This window comes from Triplophysa rosa, linkage group LG23 (genome assembly GCF_024868665.1).
Source record: "Triplophysa rosa linkage group LG23, Trosa_1v2, whole genome shotgun sequence".
NCBI lineage: Eukaryota > Metazoa > Chordata > Actinopteri > Cypriniformes > Nemacheilidae > Triplophysa > Triplophysa rosa.
In genome coordinates, this window is record NC_079912.1 from 7,432,652 (window position 1) to 7,457,590 (window position 24,939).

Sequence of the window (24,939 nt, forward strand, 5' to 3'; positions counted from 1 at the left end):
GTGATATGATGCTCCTTCGCACCAAGGCTTGCTAAAAGTAATGAAACACACGTACCTTTTAAAAAAGCTGAAGGCGCCGCGTGCGAACATTAAACCTCCTTAAAACTGTGTCCTTCCATTCGATTGTAAATTTTCCTTTTCCAAAGCTGAACTAACTGAGCCTTCCGTTTGTGAAGCATCAAGCGTCTGTAACTTTGCTAATTGCTAGCGGCTTCCCTCCACAGTATACATACATTAAGACTAGATTAATCTTTTTTACAAAGTAAACACATAGGCTAGGCTACCATTTTCATTTCCACTTTGTTTAAAGTTCTTTAAACGTTAAAACTTTTCATTAATTATTTTCAGTATGTATTACATGAATTTAAAACTGTGTCTGTGGAGGGGGGGCACAACAACCCTGTGGGGGGGCATGGCCCGCGAGTGCCCTCCTTGGCGCCGGCCCTGATCTCAGGGTGGAAGACAAAAATATATTTCAAGGAAAATATGACTGAAGATGCTAAAATACAACGTATTTAAACATATATTGGCTTTATTAGATTTCTTTGTTGTAACATAATTATCTTCGTTCCCTAGTTTTGATTTGCTTAATATTTTTTTAAAATGTGGAAAAAATATGAATAAGTGAGTAAGTGTTCTAAAGCGTTTGTCCTGTAGTGTATTTCTTTTTTTATTTTATTATTGCATGTCAGGCATTACATTAAAATCACTGTAAACATGCCCTAAACCAGCGAGTGCTAACCTCTCCTTCACCATGCATCTCGCTGCCTTGTAATGTGGTTGCTGAGGAAAACCGATAATGCGATTAGCACCGGGCTCCTGAGGGGACTGCGCGCAGCGTGTGATTGCATACAGGGCCTGAGGAGCTTTCGGCCTGTTTGTCAAGAACCTCCCTCACCGGAGGGGCAAAAAGTCAGGAGCAGAGAGCATGATGGGAATGTTTATGCAGAAAAAAGCAGAAGATGGGGTGAGTCATTGGTTAAAATAGAGGAGTCTGGGTTAATGACACATAGTCATTTACTGTGTGAGGTGTCTCCAGCTGGGAATTAGTGTGGGGGAAGATGAGACATCTTTGTCTTATTTCTCCTTGCCTAGAGGACAGCTTATTACAAAAAGAACAGAGGTAAAATTACTATGGCTAATTACATTTCAGTATGTCTCCAATCAAGTGACATTAGAATAAATGAGCTACGGTATAATAAAGGGCCGGAGTTAAAAGAAAGGTGACACAGTATCTGAGGTACGCTGACCAAAGTGACTGTTTTATGATAAATTAACATGGAAATGGGTGGATACTTAGAGTACTTAGAGTAATAATGCAATAATCCATTCCAAATATTTTGCTTATAATTTTGCATAAACCAAGCACTTTGTGGCTTCTTTGCACACTGTGCTCTGTTGCAGACAAATCATTGTTTTATTTTGCCAAGGATTTCTGCGTAGAACGAGGCTAAAATATGGGAGAGGGCCCACATGTATATGTAAGGGATAATGTACAGGCAGCCGGTTGTTATCGCGAAATAGGCCCCGAAAGTGTGCTCATCATTATTTACAAGGAACCTGACAATAAATGCTAGCTTTTGAAAAAAATTACACTATTTAAGAGAAATCAAGCACATTTATTAGTTAGCATTTAGTTACCACATTTTCAAGTTTTATGAAAACTTATTTTTGGTAACACTTTAGAATAAGGTGCTATTGGTTAACAATTCGTTTGCATTAGCTAACAGCGGAGGGTCTTGTATCACACTGAAGGGGCTTATTTCGCCATAACAGCTGGCTGCTTGTACATTATCCCGCTAATTACACATGAGAAAAAAACTGGACAAAAAATGTGAATTTGAAATATTTTATTAGCTCACTTTTACCGAATGCAGACCTTCCGCGAGGAAAAGCCGTTTAGTTTCGGGTTTAAAGTAAGAAACGACGTTCAAACGTCACGAAGGGGCAAATTGGTTTAACCATTTGTAAATATAATGTCATATATGTTATTAAAAGACATATTTATAATGAATTTTTGTGTAATATTAAACTGCCCCTCTCAAAATGATTTGCAGCATCCGGGTTACAGGGTGTTATTAGTTTTGAGCGGTTGTTATTTGAAAATAACAACCCTTGGAATGTCGCGACTGACCAATCAGAATCAAGCATTCAAATGAGCCGTGTAATAAAATAAAATAACAGATAGATGGGGTAGGTTACCTTACTCCACACTAGAGGTTGATTTTAATAAAGATCAGAAGATGGATTCTTATTTTCTCTAGCGTTTTGAAGTTTTAGAACGAAAATATAAGTGTGTACTTTTTGTAAGCCAAAGGTCACCTGAAGATTAAAAAAGGGCAGAAGGGCTGAGACACAAACAAATCAGTCTGTCATTGTAAGAAAATTCAAGGACAGCACTCACGAAATGAAATGTTGCTCTGATTTTCTCAGGGTCATATAACTTAAGCGGCACAGAATAATTAATCACATTTATTGTCAAACGCAGTCAAAGTTGTCTGGACCTGCAGTACAATGTGCTTCGTGAAATCTTTTTTGGATTTTTAAAAATCATTTTTTTCATTTAAAAGGTGTAGGTGGGCGGTGTAAGTAAAGCAACTCTTTCTGATATCATTCGCATTCTTCCAGTCGTCTGTATGAAAGAGAAATACAAAAAAAACATCCCTGCAGAAGAAGATTATAAAACCTTCCCCGAGAATACAAAAGCGGTCTAATGTTACCCTGATGTATTCTATTTTTATTTAAAAGAACAGACAAATCTGTCTTCCAAATGTGTGTTGAATTTCACTTAATTATGGGATTATAGCAGCGTGTACCTTGGTGTATACAGTGGCCCCTGGCACAACAATTGCCAGTCATTTATTTTTTTAACTCTCTCTCCCACTTGGCTCGTGATTTGGATGTCTTTCCCTCTAAGCTGTTTTTTCGAGTCGCAGGGATTTTTTAAAGATTGGGTTCTTGACTTTTAAACACGGCTGTGAAATAAGCATGCACCTTGGGTTTTAAAAGCAATTTGCAGGCTTTTGCCTCTGACGATGGAGTACGGTTCATGCATGTGTGTGCGCTTGTCTCATTATCAGACCAATCCTTTCTTATCCCTCTATTACCTTTACAGCTGTCCGAAATGTCTCTCTAACAAAGAAAAGCTCTGCCTTTGTCCGAAGCTTGTCATTTTGTCCCCCACAAATCAAAACATGGCATATTCAGCACAGACTGTGTCATGTGCTGTGCTGCTCCACACCACATCATTTCTCTACTTCCTCCTAACAATTTTTGTTTGCCATGTGATGTGACAAACATGAGTGTATTATCAACACAAGAGACACAACAAAAGTGTGAAAGAGGAACAAACTTGCCGAGATGTTGCTTCATTAGGGAAAATATAGAACATTGCTGGCTCAATGTTACCCAGTTTTCCTAGGACGTGCAGCTTTACTGGAACAACATTCCCAACAACCAGTTCATTTACTATATTATAGATGGTTTAAGCAACAACATTAACAAACATTATGAGGCCCAAACTTCCGGTAGACCTCCACAAAGAATCAATAACTTTTTTACATTTTACATTTTTATTCATTTGGCAGACACTTTTATCCAAATCGACTTACAAGTAGGAGAGCATATAGTAGTTTTTATTTAATTTAAAGGCAGGTTGGGTGATCCTGTCCAGAAACATTTGATGTCATGTTAGCAATCAAGAAGTATAGTGGTCAAATAATATTTGTATAATTACTGCATACAGTATATCGTTTGTGAAAGGCGTAGGACCAAAAAACATTCGCCCAATCAAAACGTTCCGGCCGAACGCTGTGACTGGTCATGTGTACATTTTCAGCCAACGTATTTTGCATACCACTGCGCACCCTGTTCACGCAGACATCATATGTCATCAGTGCGCTCACGTCCGCTGTGTCAATGTAGGGAGAATGGCGGACAATCAGCAACAATCAAACTTTCCTGCGGAACCGGCAACAAGTAAATCTACAAAACGAAAGTCAGTTTTTGACAAAGCAGTGATGAAAAAACGTCTAGATCATGAAAGAGAAAAAACTCGAATTAACATCGGTTCAGCTTTTACACGAAGGAGACAGCTCCGGCAGGCAAAGTGTTTGAAAGACGATACTATGGTTGATCTCTTTCTTTTGGACAGGTATGTACTGTACATGCTTCTAGAAGACTTTGGACGGCGAATCGCAGCATTGAGGGTGGGATTATAATTTCAGTGCTAGCAGGCTAAAGTTAGCACCTATCCAAATCAACCACCCCACCTTTAATACTATTAACAGTGTTGGGCAAGTTACTCTGCAAATGTAATTAAATTACAGATTACTCATTTTAAAAGCAATCAAGTTACTGGTCTGATTACTTTATTTCAAAAGTAATTAGTTACACTACTTGTTACATTACTACCCCCACCCCTCAAAAACACAAAATAACCTCTTTAGCTTTCTCAAGACTAAACTTTATTGGGAAGTGCATACTCTACTCTATCTCATCTTTAATTATTTTAATACATTCTTTCTGCTTATTCCATACTAAAGCCTGTCATAAATAATAATAATAATAATTAAACTCTGACATATTTACTTAAAACATGTTTTCATATGTTAACTAGTATTTCTAAACCTGCATACTCCATAATGTAAAACGTCTCTCCTTAGTTTCTTATAACTTGTATATCTTAACTAGTGCTTCTGCATATTTCTATGATGATTTCTTCGTCATTTAATAAATATAACAGCGTTCGAGCAGCAAAAACTAGTCTGACAAAACATAACATGTTGCTAATAGCAGCCTGGCACTCGACAGTAGAAATTCATTGCGACTATGGCAAAACTTAATTAACACTATGAGCCTGTCAGGGAAAGCAGGAGACAAAACCCAGGTGCAGACTGCTTCAGGATAACAAAAAAACTTTAATTGACAAAACAGGGGAAAACAAAACCCACGAGGGGGTAAAACAACATAAACTTGACAAATACAATAAACAGACTTAACTAGACTAAACTTGACAAAAACTAGACTGACTACTTTACAGGGATCTTCAAAACATGATGTCACACAGGGTAGTACAATGGTTACAAAACGAACCGGCACAAGACAGCGAAAACAAGGGCAATAAATAGGGAGCAAATAATGCGGGTAACAGGTGAGGGGCATGAAACAATAACAAGATAATTAATGAGAAAACGAGGGGGCGGGGTCAGGAGACGATACAGGAGAGCACATGGCACACCAAAAACCAACAATGGCCATGTGCTTCCACACAAAACATGTGGGACTGTCACGATCCTGACACAGGACTAAAAAAGCATGACAAAGCGAGGCAGGATTGTGACAGAGCCGACCTCAGAGAGAGAGAGATAAATAAAGTACTTAAAGAAGAAGGTTATGATGACCCCTTAAAGAAAAGAACATTCATTTCATAGAAAGCAAAATATTATGCTTCACCTCCACAAACCCAGCTTGAATTCTTCCCTTGGAAATAAAAGGAATGTTTACATCCTACACTGTACTATAAAACTATGTTGTACTAATTCTATGATAGCATATTTAGCATTTAAAAAATTCAGTCATATTCTCAAAAGACAAAGAAAGCCTTCATCACTCCCTCCCCGGCTTTTTGAGGTTGCAGTAGGCTCCCCCCTGGTGCTTTTGTCAGCCATCTTCTGCCCTCTAGACACGAGCGTCTGTCTTTTTCCCAAGGCTGTATGTTGTCAGTGCTAGCGTACTGGTGGGGGCGAGAGACATGCTAGCTCCTCAGGCAAAGCAATTATTGGCTGGTTTCATTGTTGAGTGCTCCGCTGCTGGTGCCCCGGGAGAGCAGGAGACAACTCCACGCAAAAAAGTTTTCTTCAAATTGGCCACCAGCTGCCTCCCAGTCTGATGTAAAGTTCCTCTGTAGGCACAACAGAGCTTTTGCAAATTAAGAGCAAGCTTCCAATTTCCAGGCCTGGTAGGAGAATGAAAACGATGAAATACGGCATTTACTCAATCATTCATGCTTTAGCATTTTAAGATCCTGGAATATTTTGACGCTGACCCCCATACTAAACACGAATATCAAGAGACTTACAGAAGTTGAAGGCTTTAAACAGCAAGACTTCAATAACTTCATACCAGTCCGTTGACCCTCTCTAAAGTTTCACTATGATAATGGTTTAGCTTAATTTTGTGAAAGGGCTCTATTATGCAAAAAATACTGAAAAGTTAGGCTAAAGCCCAATTTATGGTTCTGTGTCGGACCTACGCCGTAGCCTACACAGAGCCGCGTACCCTACGCCGTAGCCTGACACACACCTCTCCAAAAATTTAACAAAGCATCAACTCAACGCGGACCGCAAGCGCTGTGATTGGTCTGTTTGAACCCCTCCCTCAGGTCAAAAAACTCTGCGATAGAGTCATGTTTACTCAAACGCAATTCCGAATGAATTATCTAAGTAAATTATTTGTGCTTCTGTATTTAACATCTCAAATCTGCAACAAAAGTGACTGTTTACTTGCCGCTATCACTGCTAATGCTTCTCAAACGAGCTGCTTCTTCTTCGGCTCTTGTCTTGGTTACACAAGCAACACGCACGTGGACACCCATGCCTAGTGGTCATTGCCTGTCGACGCAGACAACGTCGTAGAAGTATAAATGAAAACCGACACGTAGCCTACGGCGTAGAGGCTATGGCGTTGGTCCGCCGCAGAAGTAAAAATCGCGCTTAATAACTGCTTAATAACTCATTAACAATCTAATGATCTAATAATAATAATTTGTCAATCGCTGATCATAGGAAAAAAACTAGACCTGTAAGAATAAATATTTCAACTCAAATACTTTTATAAATTAGAAAACATTAATTCATATAATTTAATAAAAAATATTTTATTCTAAAAATAATTTAGTGTTAAACTTTATAGAACAAATGAGTCTTATTTACAAAAGTGTTACAATGGCACAGTGGGGGCGTAAAGGTTAAAAATGTATCACTGAGCCTTATAAAGCTATGAATAAATCATTAAGAAATACACAACACCATGTGGAACTGTAGATGAAGCTGGACACACATGCATTTTCATTTCTTTCCTATCCCTCGGCTGATATCTGCTGGTAAGGTTATAAGCATGTTCAGTGAGTTTGTGCATCACTGTGGTTTCCACGTGGTCATGGACTGGATTATGTAAACATACAACAGTTTGAGAATGAAATAAAATGAAGTTCATATCGACATATTTTCATACTGTTTGATAAATAAACAGTAGGATAAAAGAGCTCATAGACTTTCATTGTTTTATAATAGATAAATATATTTTTTGTCCCGTGTAACATTTCGACTCAAAGCATTTTAAAGAATTTGATCCATTTTTCAATACTTTAGTAAGGACCACCTAAAATCTTCTCAGAAACTTGTTTTGACGTGTGTAAGCACATTTAAAAAAATGCCAGCAAACCCAGACACACACACATACACAAACACAGGACATGGCCCATCACTTATGCTGCTCAGTGTTGAAACCTACTTCATTTGAGATGGTCCACAACCTGTCCCCAGACTTTGTCATATGCCCCAGGTTGTTTATATCATTGTTTATAATACTTCTACCTCTCCAGTGGCAGTGTTCAATAGTTTTGAAAACTAGTATGTTTGGTATTTTTTCCCTCACATTTCAAACTTCATGAAACTGATTTATGGACTGATATTTTTTAAAGGGAGCCCCAAAGTCGTATTTCTCCTCGTGTATGCTTTGTTTTTACGAGCCTGCATATATTGTGCAATGTTATTCATTTGTTAATTGAGGTCTGACACACAGCGACATATTATGCTCGCTCACAAAGGGTCAAAGTTCATGTAGAGCACTTTTTTGAAATTAGCTGTAAAATTTACAGTGTAGTTTCTCCTTCAGTATAGCTTACTGTACATTTTCATAATGAACTAAATAAAGTAGTTATTGGTTAATCTGGGAAGCCAAAATTAGAAAGCATAAACAAATGCATGATGACAACATATTGATATAGTTCTTCCTCTCTTCCTTTATTCATTTTAATGCTTCCTTAATTCTGTTAATGGTCTGCGCCCTACAGGGCTTAAAACCCAAATTAATTTTCACAGTATAGGCTTATATAATGTGTAATCTTATTTATATGCATGCACTGAGTGGACTTAATAAGCATCATGTAGTCAAATCGTATGAAACTTTAATTAAATCATAACATTATGCCTTATGCTGAGAAAAGGTGGAGTTGATGCTTATTTTATAAGTCATCTACAGACGAGTTGCTGAAGTGCAAAAATGATGTAGTTTGCCTCAACTTGAACCTGTCTTCCAAGTAAAAGCAACTCAAAAGGTTGTTTGTGCACGTAGCTTATTACGACAAAAGTTCACGTTTTAAAAAAGCGCCCTCTAGCGATTGTTATGAAAACAACCCCATATGCCGTTTTGTGCATTCAGATAAAGACGCATTTATTTTTGCATTTGTAAAAGTATTAATGGTTTAATAAATGTGTATGGATTCAAAGATATTTTAAGAGTTCCTAACCCCAATCCCACCCTTTACCCTAACCAACCACTAAACACAACACAACACACGAGTAAAGGTACATTCGCATGTATTATAGCAGCAAGACAACTCATTCTACATATTTAATTTGGGATCAGATCTTTAAAATCTTCAGCCAACACTGTCAGGGTTAACATCCTATAGTGACCCAAACTGCTGTCACTGAACACGGCATTAGCCACACACAAATGCAGCTTTAGACGGCCTTTTACTTAAGGGATCCACCGCTCAGTGGTGAAACCTAAATCTAACATGTTTTAAAGCACTTCCCAAGGTCAGCTAAAAGCTATACCTTTTGTGCACGAGGCTAACGTTTTTCTTTAGCTCTCAGTGGACAGCTGCCCAGAACTGCTTTTTGGCAGCGTGGACATGGCACACTGCACCCTGGCAGGCCTGCTGTTCTCCACACTTCGCTTTAGCTCTGCAAAATGAGTGCTAACGCACTTCAAACTCCCTGGTTTACACTCCAAGTCCAATTATGACGCATCGATGCACCTGGCTCTTAGCTTTTAACTTCAAATTCAACTTTTAACTTTATTGTCCCCCAGAAGAGCGATTATGTTCGCTACAGTGGCACAACGCATTAAAACAACAAATGAATGAGGTGTAAGGCATTTCATCCTCCTTCAATAAATTCACTTGCAACAATTGCAAATGTAAGTAAAAGCCGATCTGTGATTGTCAGTATAAAGAACGTGTGGATGCCTGACTCTAACCCGCTGGGGTCCTATTAGTGAGAAAGTCCAGTATTCAGCATGTCAATTCTGAATCACGAATGTGAGCATCTGAACAAGCACATGTGGTGAATAGTGTTGAAAGCTGAAGAAAAACAAAGACACAACTTTGAGTTGTGCTGGGTGAAGAAAATACACACATCAACAAATAACTTTACAGTGCTTATTACCAGTACACACGCCAGGGTCTCATTCATGATACACGAAGAAGAACAAATCATAATTCGTTCGTAAAGTCATTCTAACATAAATTTTAGGATTCATGAAAATGTTCGTATTTTCAAAATGTTGGTTGGTACGAAAGAGATGTACACCTGCTCCATACCACGTGCGTAAAACCGCACGCAACATTCGGTATTCTTTCAGACAAACTGATGACACTGCATTTTGATGCACTATGTATCATACTGATATTTCACGAGTTCTTTTGCCATGTCTTTTATCATTTTTACTTTTTAATTTTGGGTAAAACACGAGCTCGTCACTGTCCTTTTTTCACAGCGGCCCAATCACAGTGGAGAAGAGGCAGGACAAACATTGACCAATACGCAACAATGGAGAAGTTAATATTAATGGTTACTGCATTTTCATATTAAGTAATATTCTTCAAAATAAGATACTAGTAACAAGTAGGCTAACTGTTGCGGATATTGTAAATCACAGCAAACAATGCATCTCCGGAATAACGCGCAGTGCCTCCAAAGCGTTCTCAGGCGCCACCAACTGGTCGTTTTCAGAAGTGCACCAGGTATTGTTATTTTAGCTGGCTAAAAACGCTTTGGTGGACACAGTTTAATTGATTAATTTATTGGTAAGGGTATAGCCTTAGTATCCTATGCATTTATGCAATATAATGTAGCCAAACCAGAGAATGAAGTCCAAAGGACTCCGGCATTCCTAGAAAGCCTACGTAATTTGCATAGCTGTAATTCATAGGCGGGATTATGCTAATTGTGAATGAGTGTGCATGCTCATAAATAATGAAACAAAAAACACCCTGTTTACGAGTGATTGGAATTCAGTAACATACACACATTTTACTATCAAATCTGAAGTTTAGAAAGTATTTGTGAATCCGGAGGAAGGTTTTCGGGAAGGTCGGTTTTACGCGCAAATTAATCGGAATTCACTAATATATTTACGAATGTTTCATGAACGAGGCCCATCAATCGAAAGAAATGGACACACCACTGGACTTTTTTGTTTCATTATTTATCATTTCAGTACATTTATCATCGTACTCACACATGCCATATAGAGCTCCTGGGATACACCTAAAATAAAATGTAAAATCATGTACTACCTGTCAACACATGTAAATCATTCAAAAGCACAATTCATAATTGACATAATGGCCATCAAAGGAGAAACACGCTCCTGCACAGATAATGGTCTATATGGACTCTGCTGGCAGACTGAAGCACACCACCGGCCAAACCTGTGACCACCTGGGAAATACAGGCAGTGCTTTTAATGAATGAAGAAAGGCTGTACACCTTCTGGGGACTGTCAGACAGGGATTTTACTCCCTATTTTTGTAAGCAGACAAAGAGAATTGACCTTTATCTGTGAACTGGGATTTACCATCATTTCATTGAATTAATCACATGGTGGATTAATTCTAGACACAAACTCTGTGAGTGGAGGACAAAAGCAATGGCTTGCTGAGATCAATTCTGTTGTAAACAGCGGCACATTTATGATAGATATATAAATATAACTGTTTAAAAGACTGAAGGATTTAATGAATCTATTGAGAATAAGTCATTCTTATATCTGAGATGCTTTGGGAAAAAAACAATCTGTTTCTTTAGAGGTGAAATAAAATAATTCATTTAATTTAGATTAATTTAATACTAAGAATTCAAACAACACGTGCAATAAATAATATTTGCACTTGAATTAATTTCTATATATTTTTGTTTGTTTGTTTTTACACAGTTTGAATGTAATAATGAGGCAGTAAAATAACATTGGTCATTAGTGCATGTTATTATGACCTAAAGTATACAGTATGTCACTACCAGACATCAAGCAGGTTTATTTAAACGCAATGTGCAGACTTTTTATATGGTCCCTTACCCTCCATATTCTTCAATTTTTGCCTGCGAACTACCTTGTTCAATCCACATAGTTTCTTAAATCCACAGACTGAGAGGACCATTGCAAAGCTTTGTGCAAAATTTGGTGCTCCTAAAGTCACTTCTGTGTGGATTTTGATGTGTTTGGGTTCATTATCTTGTCAAAATGTCCAAGCTTTAGCATCCTGGCAGAGGCAACCAGATTTCGGGCTAAAGTTTTCTGCGGTGTTTAGTGGAATTAATTACGCCATCAATCTTCACTACAGCCTCAGGACCACTAGCAGCAAAACAAACCCAAAGCATCGATGAACCACCAACATATTTCACAGCGGTCACCAGGTGCTCTTTGTATTCAGGATGATAATTGTGTGCATGACCATTTTGGTCTCACTTGACCAATTCCAATCATATTTTCAATAAACTTTAAGCATTAAATTTCACCTTTAACTCTATTTCCTAAGACTATTATAGAGAATATTTCCTTATATATCAAATTAAAGAGCCTCTGCTAAAACAGGATCTATCCTCTTTAAAAAAGGATGTTATAAGCTCTCTTGCTTATGAGTTATGTCATGTCACAGCCTTTCGGCCAAACATTTTTTAGCTGTCATTATTTATCACCTCCAGAAAAGGACCTTTCTTCCTCTAGCTGGCTGCAGCACAGAGGAGGCTGTTTATAAAAAGACTAAAATATATGCGGCAATAAACAGGCGACGTGAAGTTCTATCTCAGCTCGCACTTTCGTTGTGCCTCTGATCTTAAGAGAATTACGTTTAGAGAATTGGACGTCTGCTTTATGATGTCTCACATTTCACTCCTCTGATCAGTCCAATGAAGATGAAGGATAATTAAACCTATAAATCAGCCGTCTTGTGGGGTGGATGTGCTTTCTCCCTACACGTACAAATGCAAAAAAACCTTCTTCAACACTTCAATGTTCGTTCAATGTTCGCAACTCATTGTAATGTTTTGCATAGTAAAACTCAGGATATAAAACCTTTTCTTCTTTATAACATGTGATGTTCCCTGTACAGAATATACAATAAATCATTCACCTCGGACTAAAACAACAATACATTTGCATAGACATTTCCTATGCATTTTCTCAAAGTAGAGGCAGACCAACAAGTGTGAAGTCTGTTTTGAGAGACCTTCATAGCCTAACACATTTGGTTCAGTGTATCTTCTGGCACCAAATCAAACTGAACCCTCTTTGCACCTCAACTTCTCACTCAACACTCGCGCAGACTGTGAGAAAAGGAAATGTCACATTGGAGTGAACTCCATCATACCGCTAAAGGTTACCTGCTGAATATCAATGAACATCCACAACCACCGACCGAACTTTCTTGGTGTGTCACTTGCGCGACGTCAACAACAAATAAATCAAGGTCATCATTAGCATCCTAACAAATGAGAGATTCCAATGGAGGCGCTTGTGCCATTAGCTAATCGATCATCTTCTTTTTTTTACCGTGGCGACTTGTTTTAGCGATCAGCATGCCTCTGCTCAAACCTTCGCGACCGCGCTCTTTGACAATGTGATGAAACGAGAAGCTTTGAATTAAAGTGAAGATTGATTGCCTTCAGGTACTGTTGCTTTCCACCGGCAATGCATCATAGCTGTCACACGACTCTTCTTTAGCGCTAACCGGGACGTGTCGTGGTCCCCTGTTGCTTCTCAGATGCTAATCTACACTAGCATCTATCAATTCCCATTTATTTACCTCTCTCTCGCTCTCGCCTCTTATGTTTACTGCAGCTTTGGCTTTAAACTGGATTTGAAAGCTCTGTGGTTGCGAGTCCATGTTTTTTTTTTTGCAGTACAATCATTATCTGAACAGAAAGACAATTTTACTTGGTTTTTGGTTTGGTTTGTCAGGGATTTGTGGTAGCTATTTTTAAAGCGCTGTTTGTAAAGGTTTAACAGAGGATTTCTTGTTTCATTTTACGCTAGACTTAAATACATCACGGAGTGGTGTAAATCTGTGTTCAAAATTGCACTACAGTTTGTGTGACTATAGTAAGCTTGCGTTACGATTCTTTTAAACTACACTCTTAAAAAAGGATGTTTTCATTATTAGCACATTGTTTGTGTTATGCTAATTTTAACACATTTTGTGTTGATTTTGAGCAAAATAAATGAAAGGGTCAACACATGGGTTAAAAGTTTTCCAGAAATAATACAAACATTTGTCAGAATAGAACAAAATTGAATACAAAATGTGTTGTTTAAACACAACAGTTTTGAATTTGTAGATTCATATTTGCAGAAAAAAAACCCGTTTCAACCACAACAGGGAGCCCCCCAGAGTGTATCCCTAGAAAGAACCCGCATGGACTTTTTTGTCCTTTTCAATTCATTTTTGTCATAAAAAATTGCAAGAGGTGCGTATTTAAGTTGTGAGTTTAATATTCGACTCTAATTTTGCTTTCATAAATGTTTTTATACATAATAGTTGACATGTCCTCATTGAAACCTGTCAGGAATGATGCACAGGAAGAGAACCCAGATGCAGGCAGCGGTTAAGGGGATAAATATAAACAATGATTTATTTCACTCAAAACAAAAGACCCGCGAGGGGGTAAAACAACAATGACAAGGGGAAATAATATAACAGGCAAACAGGAACGTGGACTAAAACAACACTGACAAAACTTACACTTGACTAGACTTGGATCTTTTCACAGGTAGGAACAAGACGCAACGTCACGAGAGACACGGAGGCAAAAGAACAAATGGTACAAAACAAAGGAGCACAGGATAGAAGACGCAAGGGCATAATATAGGGGAACTAACAAAGGATAATTAACAAGGGACAGGTGTTGGGGATGAAACACTGATGGAGAGCTAAACGAGGAAAGAAGAGGGGCGGGGCCAAAGACGAGACCGGAGAGAACGCACATTATGTCATAACAGACAATAATGTGCTTCTCTCCACACCAAACAAGAGGTTCTGCCATGATCCTGCCACAAGACCACGAAAGACATGACATGATGAAGCAGAATCATGACAGAACCCCATTAAAACAGCAAATTTGAATCTGTTCGCTATTTAATCATAAATATTGTTTAAAAATGCTTTTGTTATGTTGGTAAGGGTTCAAAATTTGGACAGTTCATAAATTGCATGAAAATTCTGTTTTTAAATGTGCACTATTTGTTTAATGGTAAGAACTGATTCAGTAAAAAATATAATATTGTTATGACATTTTTGTTCATTTTGGACCTAAGTTTGCACAAGGGTTAATCAAGACCATGGACACAATAACTTTAGCCATGGATGGAAGGATGGATGGATGGATGCGCAGACAAGACAGGCAGACACGAAATAATCAAATCATCTGAAACGCACACTTTTAAAGGGTTGGGGAGTTAGGCGAGGAAAACACAAACCAATTCTCTCTAGTTCAGAACCAGGGATCTACGCCTGAAGGCCGCAGGTATCTTTCAGTTCAAAATGATTATGCAGCTGCAATAAGAGAATTTCTAAATGACGTCGGAAAAATGCATTCAATGCTCTAGGGCCCCGTAGTGCAGGCAAAAAGAGTTCTCGCTTATTCAGGGGAGGTTGCCGTTGCTAGGACATGATCCGCATTGAATGCGACCTCTGTCATTTCAGCATAATTGAGTCACTGCGAAAACAGAAATGATAATAATAAAAAAATATATCAGGTTTGTGAGAGATGCCGTCTTCCACACATTCTCATACACACCTGACAATCATGCAATGAAAAACACCAGCATGTCTACCCAGAGCTGTTTTAATGTGAGCACCTTGTCTCTTTGCTGGCATTTTTTGACACAGTGTAATTAAATAGAAACAATTAGTTAAGTCAGGGGTAATAGCTTGAATCTTATTAGCAGCGCAGGATATGCCAATTCACTAAGCTGCTGAGAGGTTTTAATTAAGAGCAAACACTGTATGTTAAAGCAGTCACGTTGAACATTTGATTTTGGACGGAAAATCAAGGCTTGAGGGAATGCGGACATTTACTAAAACAAATCAAGCCCTTTCCTATGCAATCAACAATTCAGCAATGCTTGGAGGACGGAGAAAAACGTGTGGGCTAAAAATGGAAAAACATCAGAAAAGTATGCATGCTTTCTCTGCGTATTTCATAATGCAATAACAATATTACTTCCACTTTTAGAGCTTGTTCTCTAGTTCGTTTCGCAGCCAGAGTTGCACGCTTAATGTTGCACCCATAGGTAAAAATAGCATCCATTTGGTGCCCTGATGGAAGTCATAAAGTGAATGTTTCTAAATTATTTTGGAAGACGTAAGTGCTGCGTGGGTTGTTTTTGTACTGAAATGAGAAGCGATTCCAGATTTAAAGTGGCCAACATTTTTCTATGCATTTTTTATATTTAAATCTAAAATATGCAGATTTTATACAATACAAGTTTGTATACACGCTAAAAAATGTACTCCAAATCATACATCGTGTCAAAAAGGGACGAAACATTTTACGCAACAATTGATAAAAAAAACCCCAGCATCGATTATTTTACAACGCAATGGTTGGGTTCTTCCTTTTTTGACCCAACGGCAAAATAACCTGGATTTCTTTTGAGTGTATGCCTAATACTGTATTTCCACTGTTACAAAGAGGAAAATACAACAAAAGTGTGAGTGTGTGAACAAAAGTGTGAGTAAATAATGACTAAATGTTTTGGGTGACCTATTCTTTTAAAACAGTAGTTTCAAATCCAATGATATGTCAATGTTTTTTCAGCACTGCCTCAAAACCCCAATCCTGGAGTACCCCCAACAATACACATTTTGGATATATTCCTATTCTGACACACTTAATTCAGGCAAGAGTCTCTATTAAAAGGCTCTTTAATTGAATCAGGTGTGTTCGATTAGAGAAACATCCAAAATGTGTGTAGTTGGGAAGACTCCAGGAAAAGGATTGGGAAGTGCTGCTTTAACGCATTGCTAAAACAAAATTGGTAGTCTTTGGTAGCTGTGATGTTGGTTGGACAAGAGCCATGGGGTTAACTAAAGAGAAATAAATTGTGAAATTGCGCCTCACATGAGAGTGGTAATTTAAGAGTCACTTTAATTTGCTTGTGAATTTTAGAAATTTCTTGTTCAGCAGTGATTCCAGTAAACAATACATTTTTGTAAAGGAAATGGTCTAGGGTACTCATACCCCTCAACAGTTGGGCTGGTAATTGCTGCAAATGGCCTTTTACACTCAAAGAACATTCGAGGAAACAACTTTCGCTCTTATGTAGTTCTCGCTCGAAAAAGGGCTTTTAACACCAGGTCACAGGTACCGTACATATCACACCCACATGCTATTTAATGTGGCTTGGAGTGAACTAAATTTAAAGCCAGATGTACAGTGCATGTTTAATATTTTCTGTCAAGCCACTTGTCATAATACTTCCAACCTACTTCCATAGCACAAAAAAATTGCATCCAACTTGATGTGCTGAAAAATAGATTTGGAAGAACGGACTGGGGGAAAAGCAGAAGGTGAGAGAGAAAGACTCTGGCAGCCCACTGCTGTGATGTTAATGTGTTTGTTCAGCCCTGACATTCCTCTAATGTGTGAGGTGGAATGCCAAATTTAAAAGTAAACCTTGGGGCTTAAGCGTGCGTTGGTGCCAGAGTAGGCCACTCAGTAGGGAACGCCGTTTCAGGCATTCATGCATAAGGGGCAGTGGAGAGGACGTGGCATAAAAGCTTCAGACCTTTGGATGGGATGTAGAACCTTCAGTTGAGGAAGTCTGATGGTAATACAAAAGTATACTTTCAATCGAGGCAATTTAAAAATAAAAGGAAGGTAATAAAGTCTATATACATACAGTACAAAAGAGGGTAACACTTTACATTAAGGTACCCTTTATGGAGCATTAATAAATGTGTTCATTAATGATTAATAAGTAATATAATCAAGCAGTTATAACTGCATGAATAAAAAGGGGGATTCTAACGAAATACCTGCCAAATAGTGAGCACATATAAGAAAAACAACATAACACCCTACAATGTCCAGTCTGACAGCCTATATTGCAAACAACATCAAGATAATAATGAATCTGCTCTCGAGTCAAATAAGTAATGAACAAATACATTTATTAAGCATTTATAACATGTGAGTTAAAAACGGCTCACTATTTCTCAGGTATTTTGTTAGAATCCCTCTTTTTATTCATGCAGTTATAACTGCTTCATAATGCATTTGTAAATGACTTATTAATCATTAATGAACACATTTATAAATGCTTTATAAAGGGTACCTTAATGTAAAGTGTTACCCATTTAAAAATGATCAAAATTCTTAGCAAATATACAAATTTACAATCTTTCTCTTCTGGAAACACTGATCAAAAATATTGATGACTCATAATGCACTCACTAATTTTGTCCAATCAGATGCCTGAGAATGTCCCTCGCCCCAGTATCACCTCACAGCTGTCATGTAAATTTGCGGTAATGCTTGTTTTGTTTTGTTCATGTTTTTATGTTCTCGGATTAATGTTAAAATCAAATGAAAATCATCTTTGCTGGTCAGTCCTCCACCACAAGGAATTCTCCATGAGAAACCAGCACCAAGAGATTATTAATTTCTTTGGACATAAAAGCTATGAAGGGTATTATGTAAGTTTTTGAAATTAGTCAAAATAGCCGTGACTATGTTCGCCAGCTCATTTATAACGTAATTGCAATTTAATGCAGCTCTTTGTTTTCAGTTAATGAGCTTCAGTGTGGCGCTATTAATACAAATCAATACTCCATTTATGTTGAAATGTTCCTGAGTGCGGATACAAAGCAAAACCCATAGAGACGGCATTTAAAATCTGTTAATATGCATTGTCTGCTATTCTTCCGTTGACACATCATCTTTAATAATTCTACTAATACTTTCATTTATTTTGTGAGACAGGTGCCTTATACATCTTATATAACTCCACTAAATATATTTGCTTGCTTCTTTTGTCAAGTGATAAATGACAAAATATGTCCATTAAAGGGATATTTTACCCAAAAATGAAAATTCTGTCATGAGTTACTCAACCTTACGTTGTTCCAAATCTGTTTAAATGTCTCTGTTCTGTTGAGCACAAATGAAAGATATTTGGAAGAATGTAAGCAACTGACATTTCTGGGGCACCATAGACTACCATTAAAATGGTTGTCAAAGGTGCCCTAGAACTGTTTGTGTTTCTAAATGTTTAACAGAAAAAAAAGAAAAAAAATGATACAATAATTCTTTCCACTGTGGTAGTCAATGGTGCCTCAGAACTCTCAGATGCTAACATTCTGCTAAATATCTTCACTGTAAAAAACATTTAGGAAAATATACTGGTCATTTTCTGCCAGTACTTTATCTGTGTATTTTACGGACATTTCCATAAATAGTAAAATGTAATTCAATGCAGTGCAGTGCTAAATTTAAAATACAAATAAAGCAACTGTAAAAAATCAATACGGAAAAATCCTTCATATTAATACAGTATTTTGTGCCTTATCTTTCGGATTGTTACAGTGTTTTTTTGCTTTCAGAACAAAGAATTGTATGGAACAACTTAAGTAATTCATGACAGAATTTTCATTTTTGGGTGAAGTATCCCGAGATACATTTTTGAATGCACAAAAGCTTTAAAAAACAAACAAGTGTGCATATAAAAATGACTGAACATGTGGCCCACAAGTCTGAAATAAATAAATAAATAATATCATTGTTTTGCAACTGACAACATTTTAAATTTACATTATCTCTGTAATATTTAAACAAAAAAGCAAAATAGTGAACAACATAAGTTTCAAAACATCTTTTGTATTGTATTCCCTGTATTTTATTGACAGTTAATACCCTTAAGCAGGGACTGACTTCAAGGATTGAAAGATTCCAAGGTTTGCACAAAACCTGATGATCCATGTAATCCCAGTATGTTTCAAAGAGCATCCTGACCTTTTGTACGTTTGAGCTTTTCCAAAGCAACAGTGCATTCAATGTATAGATCAGTTTGTGGGATCCTGGGATATCAAATCCATGATCGTGGCATTGCCTGCACCATGCTTTAACCATTGGAATACCACAGGAATACCATTCCATGACACATTCAACAATTCAGTTGCATTGCATGCATTTGCCAGATGCTTTTATCAAATCTTATAATGCATTCAAGGTTTTGTCAGTATATGTGTTTCCTCTGGGTTTTCAAACAAAACGTTTCCATTGCTAACACAATGCTCTTCCAATTGCGCTACAGACAACATTTGTTCTTCTACATTTTACATCATACTGTAAATATACAATATCTTTAAACCTTTCGAAATTCCAAAACATGGTCTCTTTCCAGGACTAAGAAGCAAAAATAGATCAAAGATTTCATGAACATACACAGAAGAAACCTTCTAAACCTACTTTGATTCCTTACATAACAAGCTCTCAACTCATTTGGCAATCCCTCTCAGTGCCTCAAAAGAGACTAAACACCCCACATTCATACTTCTGAGCCATCTGCGCTTTATATTTCAGCCTTTCCCTTAGTGCTTGTGTTTGCTCCATATTCCAGCCAGTGTCCCATATGGTCCTGTTAGGCACTTCAGCTATACTGTCAGTGTGTAATTGTTTGGTGGGAGCTCTCATCAGATAACCTCTGATCATGTCTGCATCATGGGTGTGAAATGTGTAATCGATGAGGTCCTCTGAGGTAACGTGTTGCACGCGAGCCTTCGCGTTCCATAATTCATGACGACTGCTCAGATGCGAACATACAAGGCGTGTTGATGCGTGAGGAACGTTTCAGAGCCGCAGAGACAAAAGAATTTGCATATTATGCACAACCTGCATTAATGCATGAGTGAGTAGTCAAGTCGAAGGACGGTTTGAATAAACATGGATATACTTTTAGAAGGACAACGAATACATGAATCATGATTTTTCCTCTTTAACTCGAGCTGGCTTTGAGCCATTTGGATAGAATAAATGTCATCTTTTCAATGTGGGTGGAAAAATGGGCCTACTGCAAAGAAAGAGCTCAGCTCACTTATTTTCTACTTCTTTTGTATAAACACGTAAACACAAATGGTATAATACTGTATTTTGTCTGTTGTATTGTATTGTTAAGGGCAGTCGTGGCCTAATGGTTAGAGAGTCGGACTCGTGACCAGAAGGTTGCCGGTTGGATTCCCAGGGCCGGCGGGTAACGACCGAGGTGCCCTTGAGCAAGGCACCTTACCTTAAGCATAATCTTCCAGTTAATTCTGCTTTGGTCAGTTTCATTCCCTTCATTCATCACTGGTATTTAGAATAGCTTATAGAAATTTTTTAGAATATAGTTTAGAAATGTAGTTTAGCAAGATAATTTAGCAAGCTTACATTGCTTCAAAGACTTCTTGATGTTATTTGTTTACCTTATTTACTGTAGCGTAACCACACAATTGAATACAAAAGAGGTTAACTAATTCTCTTTACATTTTGCTTTATAAGTGAACTTCCACATGAAAACAGGCAAATGTCTATAATCAGGGATTTTCAAGACAGGCACTAGAATGTCTTCTTTCTCATCCTCTGGTGTAATGTCACCAATTCATCCTTGAATGTTCTGAAATTTAAATGCCAAACCTCAAAGCTGTAAAAGGTGCGAATATCCGAACCTGCTTTTTCCCAACTTATCCAGATAATAGTCCCAACCTGAAAAGGGATACTTCCCGCTGCCACAGAGAGAGATCAGTAGGACCCCTGCTTTAACATCACATTGCTCAGAACAGTCATCCATAAAAAAACGCTCTTCTATGAAAATGGTTTTCATTTCTGTGCTTTCAGCAGGAATCTCAGCACAACTTTTCGCCACGTATACAGGATGTCTGCACGTCATCCCTCCATTTAGGACCTCACCTTATTACAAATCACAGATCTCGGTAACTTTCAGCTGAGTCAGCATACGGTGATGCTTTGTGGGGGCATTATTACCTGAGTTTTGTGCATTCTTAGCTGTTTGTTTGGTGAGTCATTTTGAAAAATGAATGAATAAATGTAAATGACATGAAGTTCTATTTCAATGCGAAAGCCTGTGTCTTATTCGCTAGCCTCCGCAAACCAGCCTAACCAACACAGTCCCATCCCATTTCACAGTATTTCACAATTTAAACTATTTTTAGAGGTCTTCAAGTTACATTTCCATAAAACTTGCCCTTTGATGAGTTTTCACTGAAACTCTGTAAGAATGGGTCTGTACGGGTGAGGGTCTTACTTATTCTTGCTCTGCCTGTCTGACGGACTGTCTGGACCCCTCTCTTACGTTCTGGTCCTGGTCCCGGACTTCCATAATTTATGTGTTCTTTCATTGAGGGCATGTTGCAGCAGCATACACCCAAGCCACTTGAGCTCCGTTATAATGAATAATAAAAAAATAAGTTAGGATTCAGTTAGGATTAGGATTCAGACGATGCCATTGGTCTTTGACCCAGAGCACTGCGTTACAGCTGCAAATGAACATCAGAACTATATCTCTTCATTTCAAATGCAGCGTTTCCATTCATAACTGCATCCCTGTTAAACCTTATACCTTAAAACCAGCAAGCCGAGTCTTGACTTTTTGACCTTTATGTTATCTTTCATAGCGTCATTAAAGTTTCAAACACACCAGGTAAAAAGTAAATCACTAAATGCTGCTAACCTTGACAGTCTTTCGGAACTAAATACTGTATAAGGGTTAGAAAAGGTTAGAAGAAAAATAAATTCAAAAACTGTTTAAATATTAATACTGACTGTAAGGTATAGTGTCATCTTTGACTTCCCATTATATTTGATGCAATGCTTCCCACACGATGTCTCTCTGACACTCTCTGAGGAGTATTATCAGCTCCTGAGGTAATGTTGAATACACAGAGCAGTATGTTGCATAAAGGACTCTGTCCAGTATCTCCTAAAAAGACCTGAAACATATGCTCCAAAGTGCCTACAAAACACGCATTTAGAATATATAAGCATTCCTAGACATGTCATGTCATCACTCTACACTTCAACCTCTTGTCCAATAGAAATGCACTTTAGAATCCGAAGTGTCCTGCCCCCTTCAATATAGACCATGTCATCGGGCGCGCGGCCTGCAGTTAACTTCTAGTCTGTGGCTAGTGTCTAATAATATATATATTTTAATTAATTTATGTTAATATTAATTTATATTATTATTTTGTTGTATATTATTAAATAAACGATTTGTTGAATTTTGTTGTATGTTAATTTTATTAAATAAACAATTTGTTGAACGGGTCCTGTAGTTTTGTCGCATTTCAAAAAAATGTATGGGAGATTGACATCTAGTGGTTGAGCTTGGTATCGCAGTCTAAATTCAAAATATTGGAGAGGCAAGTTTAGCCAAGTAACGGTTTTTCTCGGTTTCTTTTGCTTGTTATCAGAAATAATTTACAGGCACTCTATTGTTTGCGAATGTGTACCGGAAGTTAAGGGCAGTCCACGAAGGCGTGTGCATGCACAGTAACGTTTATGTTATTGCTTTAAAAACATCTATAAAAGCCGCTAAAGCGATGCCAGAAATCAGCCACTTTTTAGCACATTTATTCTGTCCTACATGATGCATAGTGCACTAGATATGACATAAAGAAGGATTCAGACAGTGTAAAGATGTCACCCATTGGGGTAAATAAAATCTAATTGCGCATCAGTGTTACGCGAGCGGTTGCACGCAAGTAAAACCCATACATATCTGACCCGTTTAAAGTCTATTCAGAATTATGAAGCACAAATATATTTTAATCTATCCTCCAAAACCTGCGTGACACCTAGCTTATCAAAACTCATGTTTACACGCTGGCAGCCAAACTCTGCACCGCTCCACAGACGGCAGATCTACTTCCAGCTTGGTGCTTTTAAAACTCACCATAGGAACCTGGCAAAAGCCACAGTTGAAACCAATGTAGGAAAAATGGGATGTTTGTACCCCTCAGGCTCCTTGACCTTTTCATGCTTTCCAACACTCTACTATCTGTCTGGCACTTCAGACATGGATGGAAAGGTTAAGGTGAATCCAGAGTGACCTCTTATACATTTTCTTTGAGTTGGAAGTCTTTAAAGCCACAGGGATCATAAGAGTTCCAGCGAGTTTAGCTCCAACGCCTGACAATTTCTCATCTATGTTACCAAGTGGCTGCCAAGTAATTTGTGTGACTGCGTATAGCCACAGTCCTATTTAACTTCTATTTCTAATATTCATGCCAATGCATATATTGTATGAGGATTAGATGGATTACAATATAGCGCTGGTACTTAGCATATCCTTCAAACATTCATATGTTAAATTTACTGATTCATTTCCATGCTTTCTGGTATATTCCGCGTTTTGTGATGTGAGACACATTTTGGGAAATTAGTGCACAATTGCAAGAGTTTTGGTTTCAGGCTGATGCCTGTACATTCAATTAGAAAGCTTTCTGAGCTGCTGTCAGTTTATTTTTTAACAAATTGACGTATGACTCGTGTCTTCATTAGACTTGTTTGTTACATAATGTTGTGTCAGTTGTGATAAGACTTTCTCGTGTAATGAAAGTCTCCATCTTTCATGTTTACTTTAGTCACAGTCACTCACTACAGGCTGAGCTTTATCGCAAAATGAATCCTGACAGTGTGATCGGGAAACTCGTACACGGATTATTTTTATAGTTATTTTTACTACGTGAATCATACTGTAAATTATAAAAGTAGCTGGGATAAGCAGTCTGATATCACTTAATCCAACAAGTGATCGCTGGTTATTGGGGAATGCTATGAAAACCAATTAGAAAGGAGAATTCTAGGGAGCTGTGTTATGGAGTATCGCAGAGATTATGTATTTTTGTAGGGCAAACCAGAAGTTAGCGCCGCACTGGTTCTCTTGACAGAAAGCGGATGGATTTTCTCATAGACTTTTGAAAGATCGCCAAAAATAAGCTCTGCGATTAACAAAGGTTTATAGTACCTACATGTTTTGTCTATCAAGATAAACTTTACACAATAACACAATATTTGCTATTTTTGAAGTAAAAAAGTAACATGAGGCTATAAACAGACTACACTATGGTCGCTCGATATCAATGATACCTACACCAAGGCCAAGCCTCTGACAATTTTATCAAACTTCATTAAACACATATTCTCTGATAAGAAATTACTCCGTGAATGAATCCCCATTCACGTTTTTAGGGATTTGTGTCCATGTTACATTATTTATGGGCTTTTTATGCGTGATGACATTTAATGTCCCCGGCCAAAGCAAACTGCCGTTTTTATACAAGATAAAGCTTTAAAAAATCATGAGCAGGTTATAACTGGTGTGTTTTATGTCATAGAATAAAACGTGAAACTATTTTGAGGTTTTGTTAAGCACAAACCTTATTTTAGACATTTAACCAAAAACCCATTGACTTTGGGGCGATGGAACCAGATGTGCTCAATTGCTCGCTTCGGGGCTTTGCATACAAAATATTTCATCTCTACGATACGCTGGAATCTGAAGTGAAAAAGAAATGGTAGTGACACCTGTAGGTAAAAATGGTGGTCAATCTTAAATTTAAACTTAATCTTAAATCTTAATCTTAATATTAAT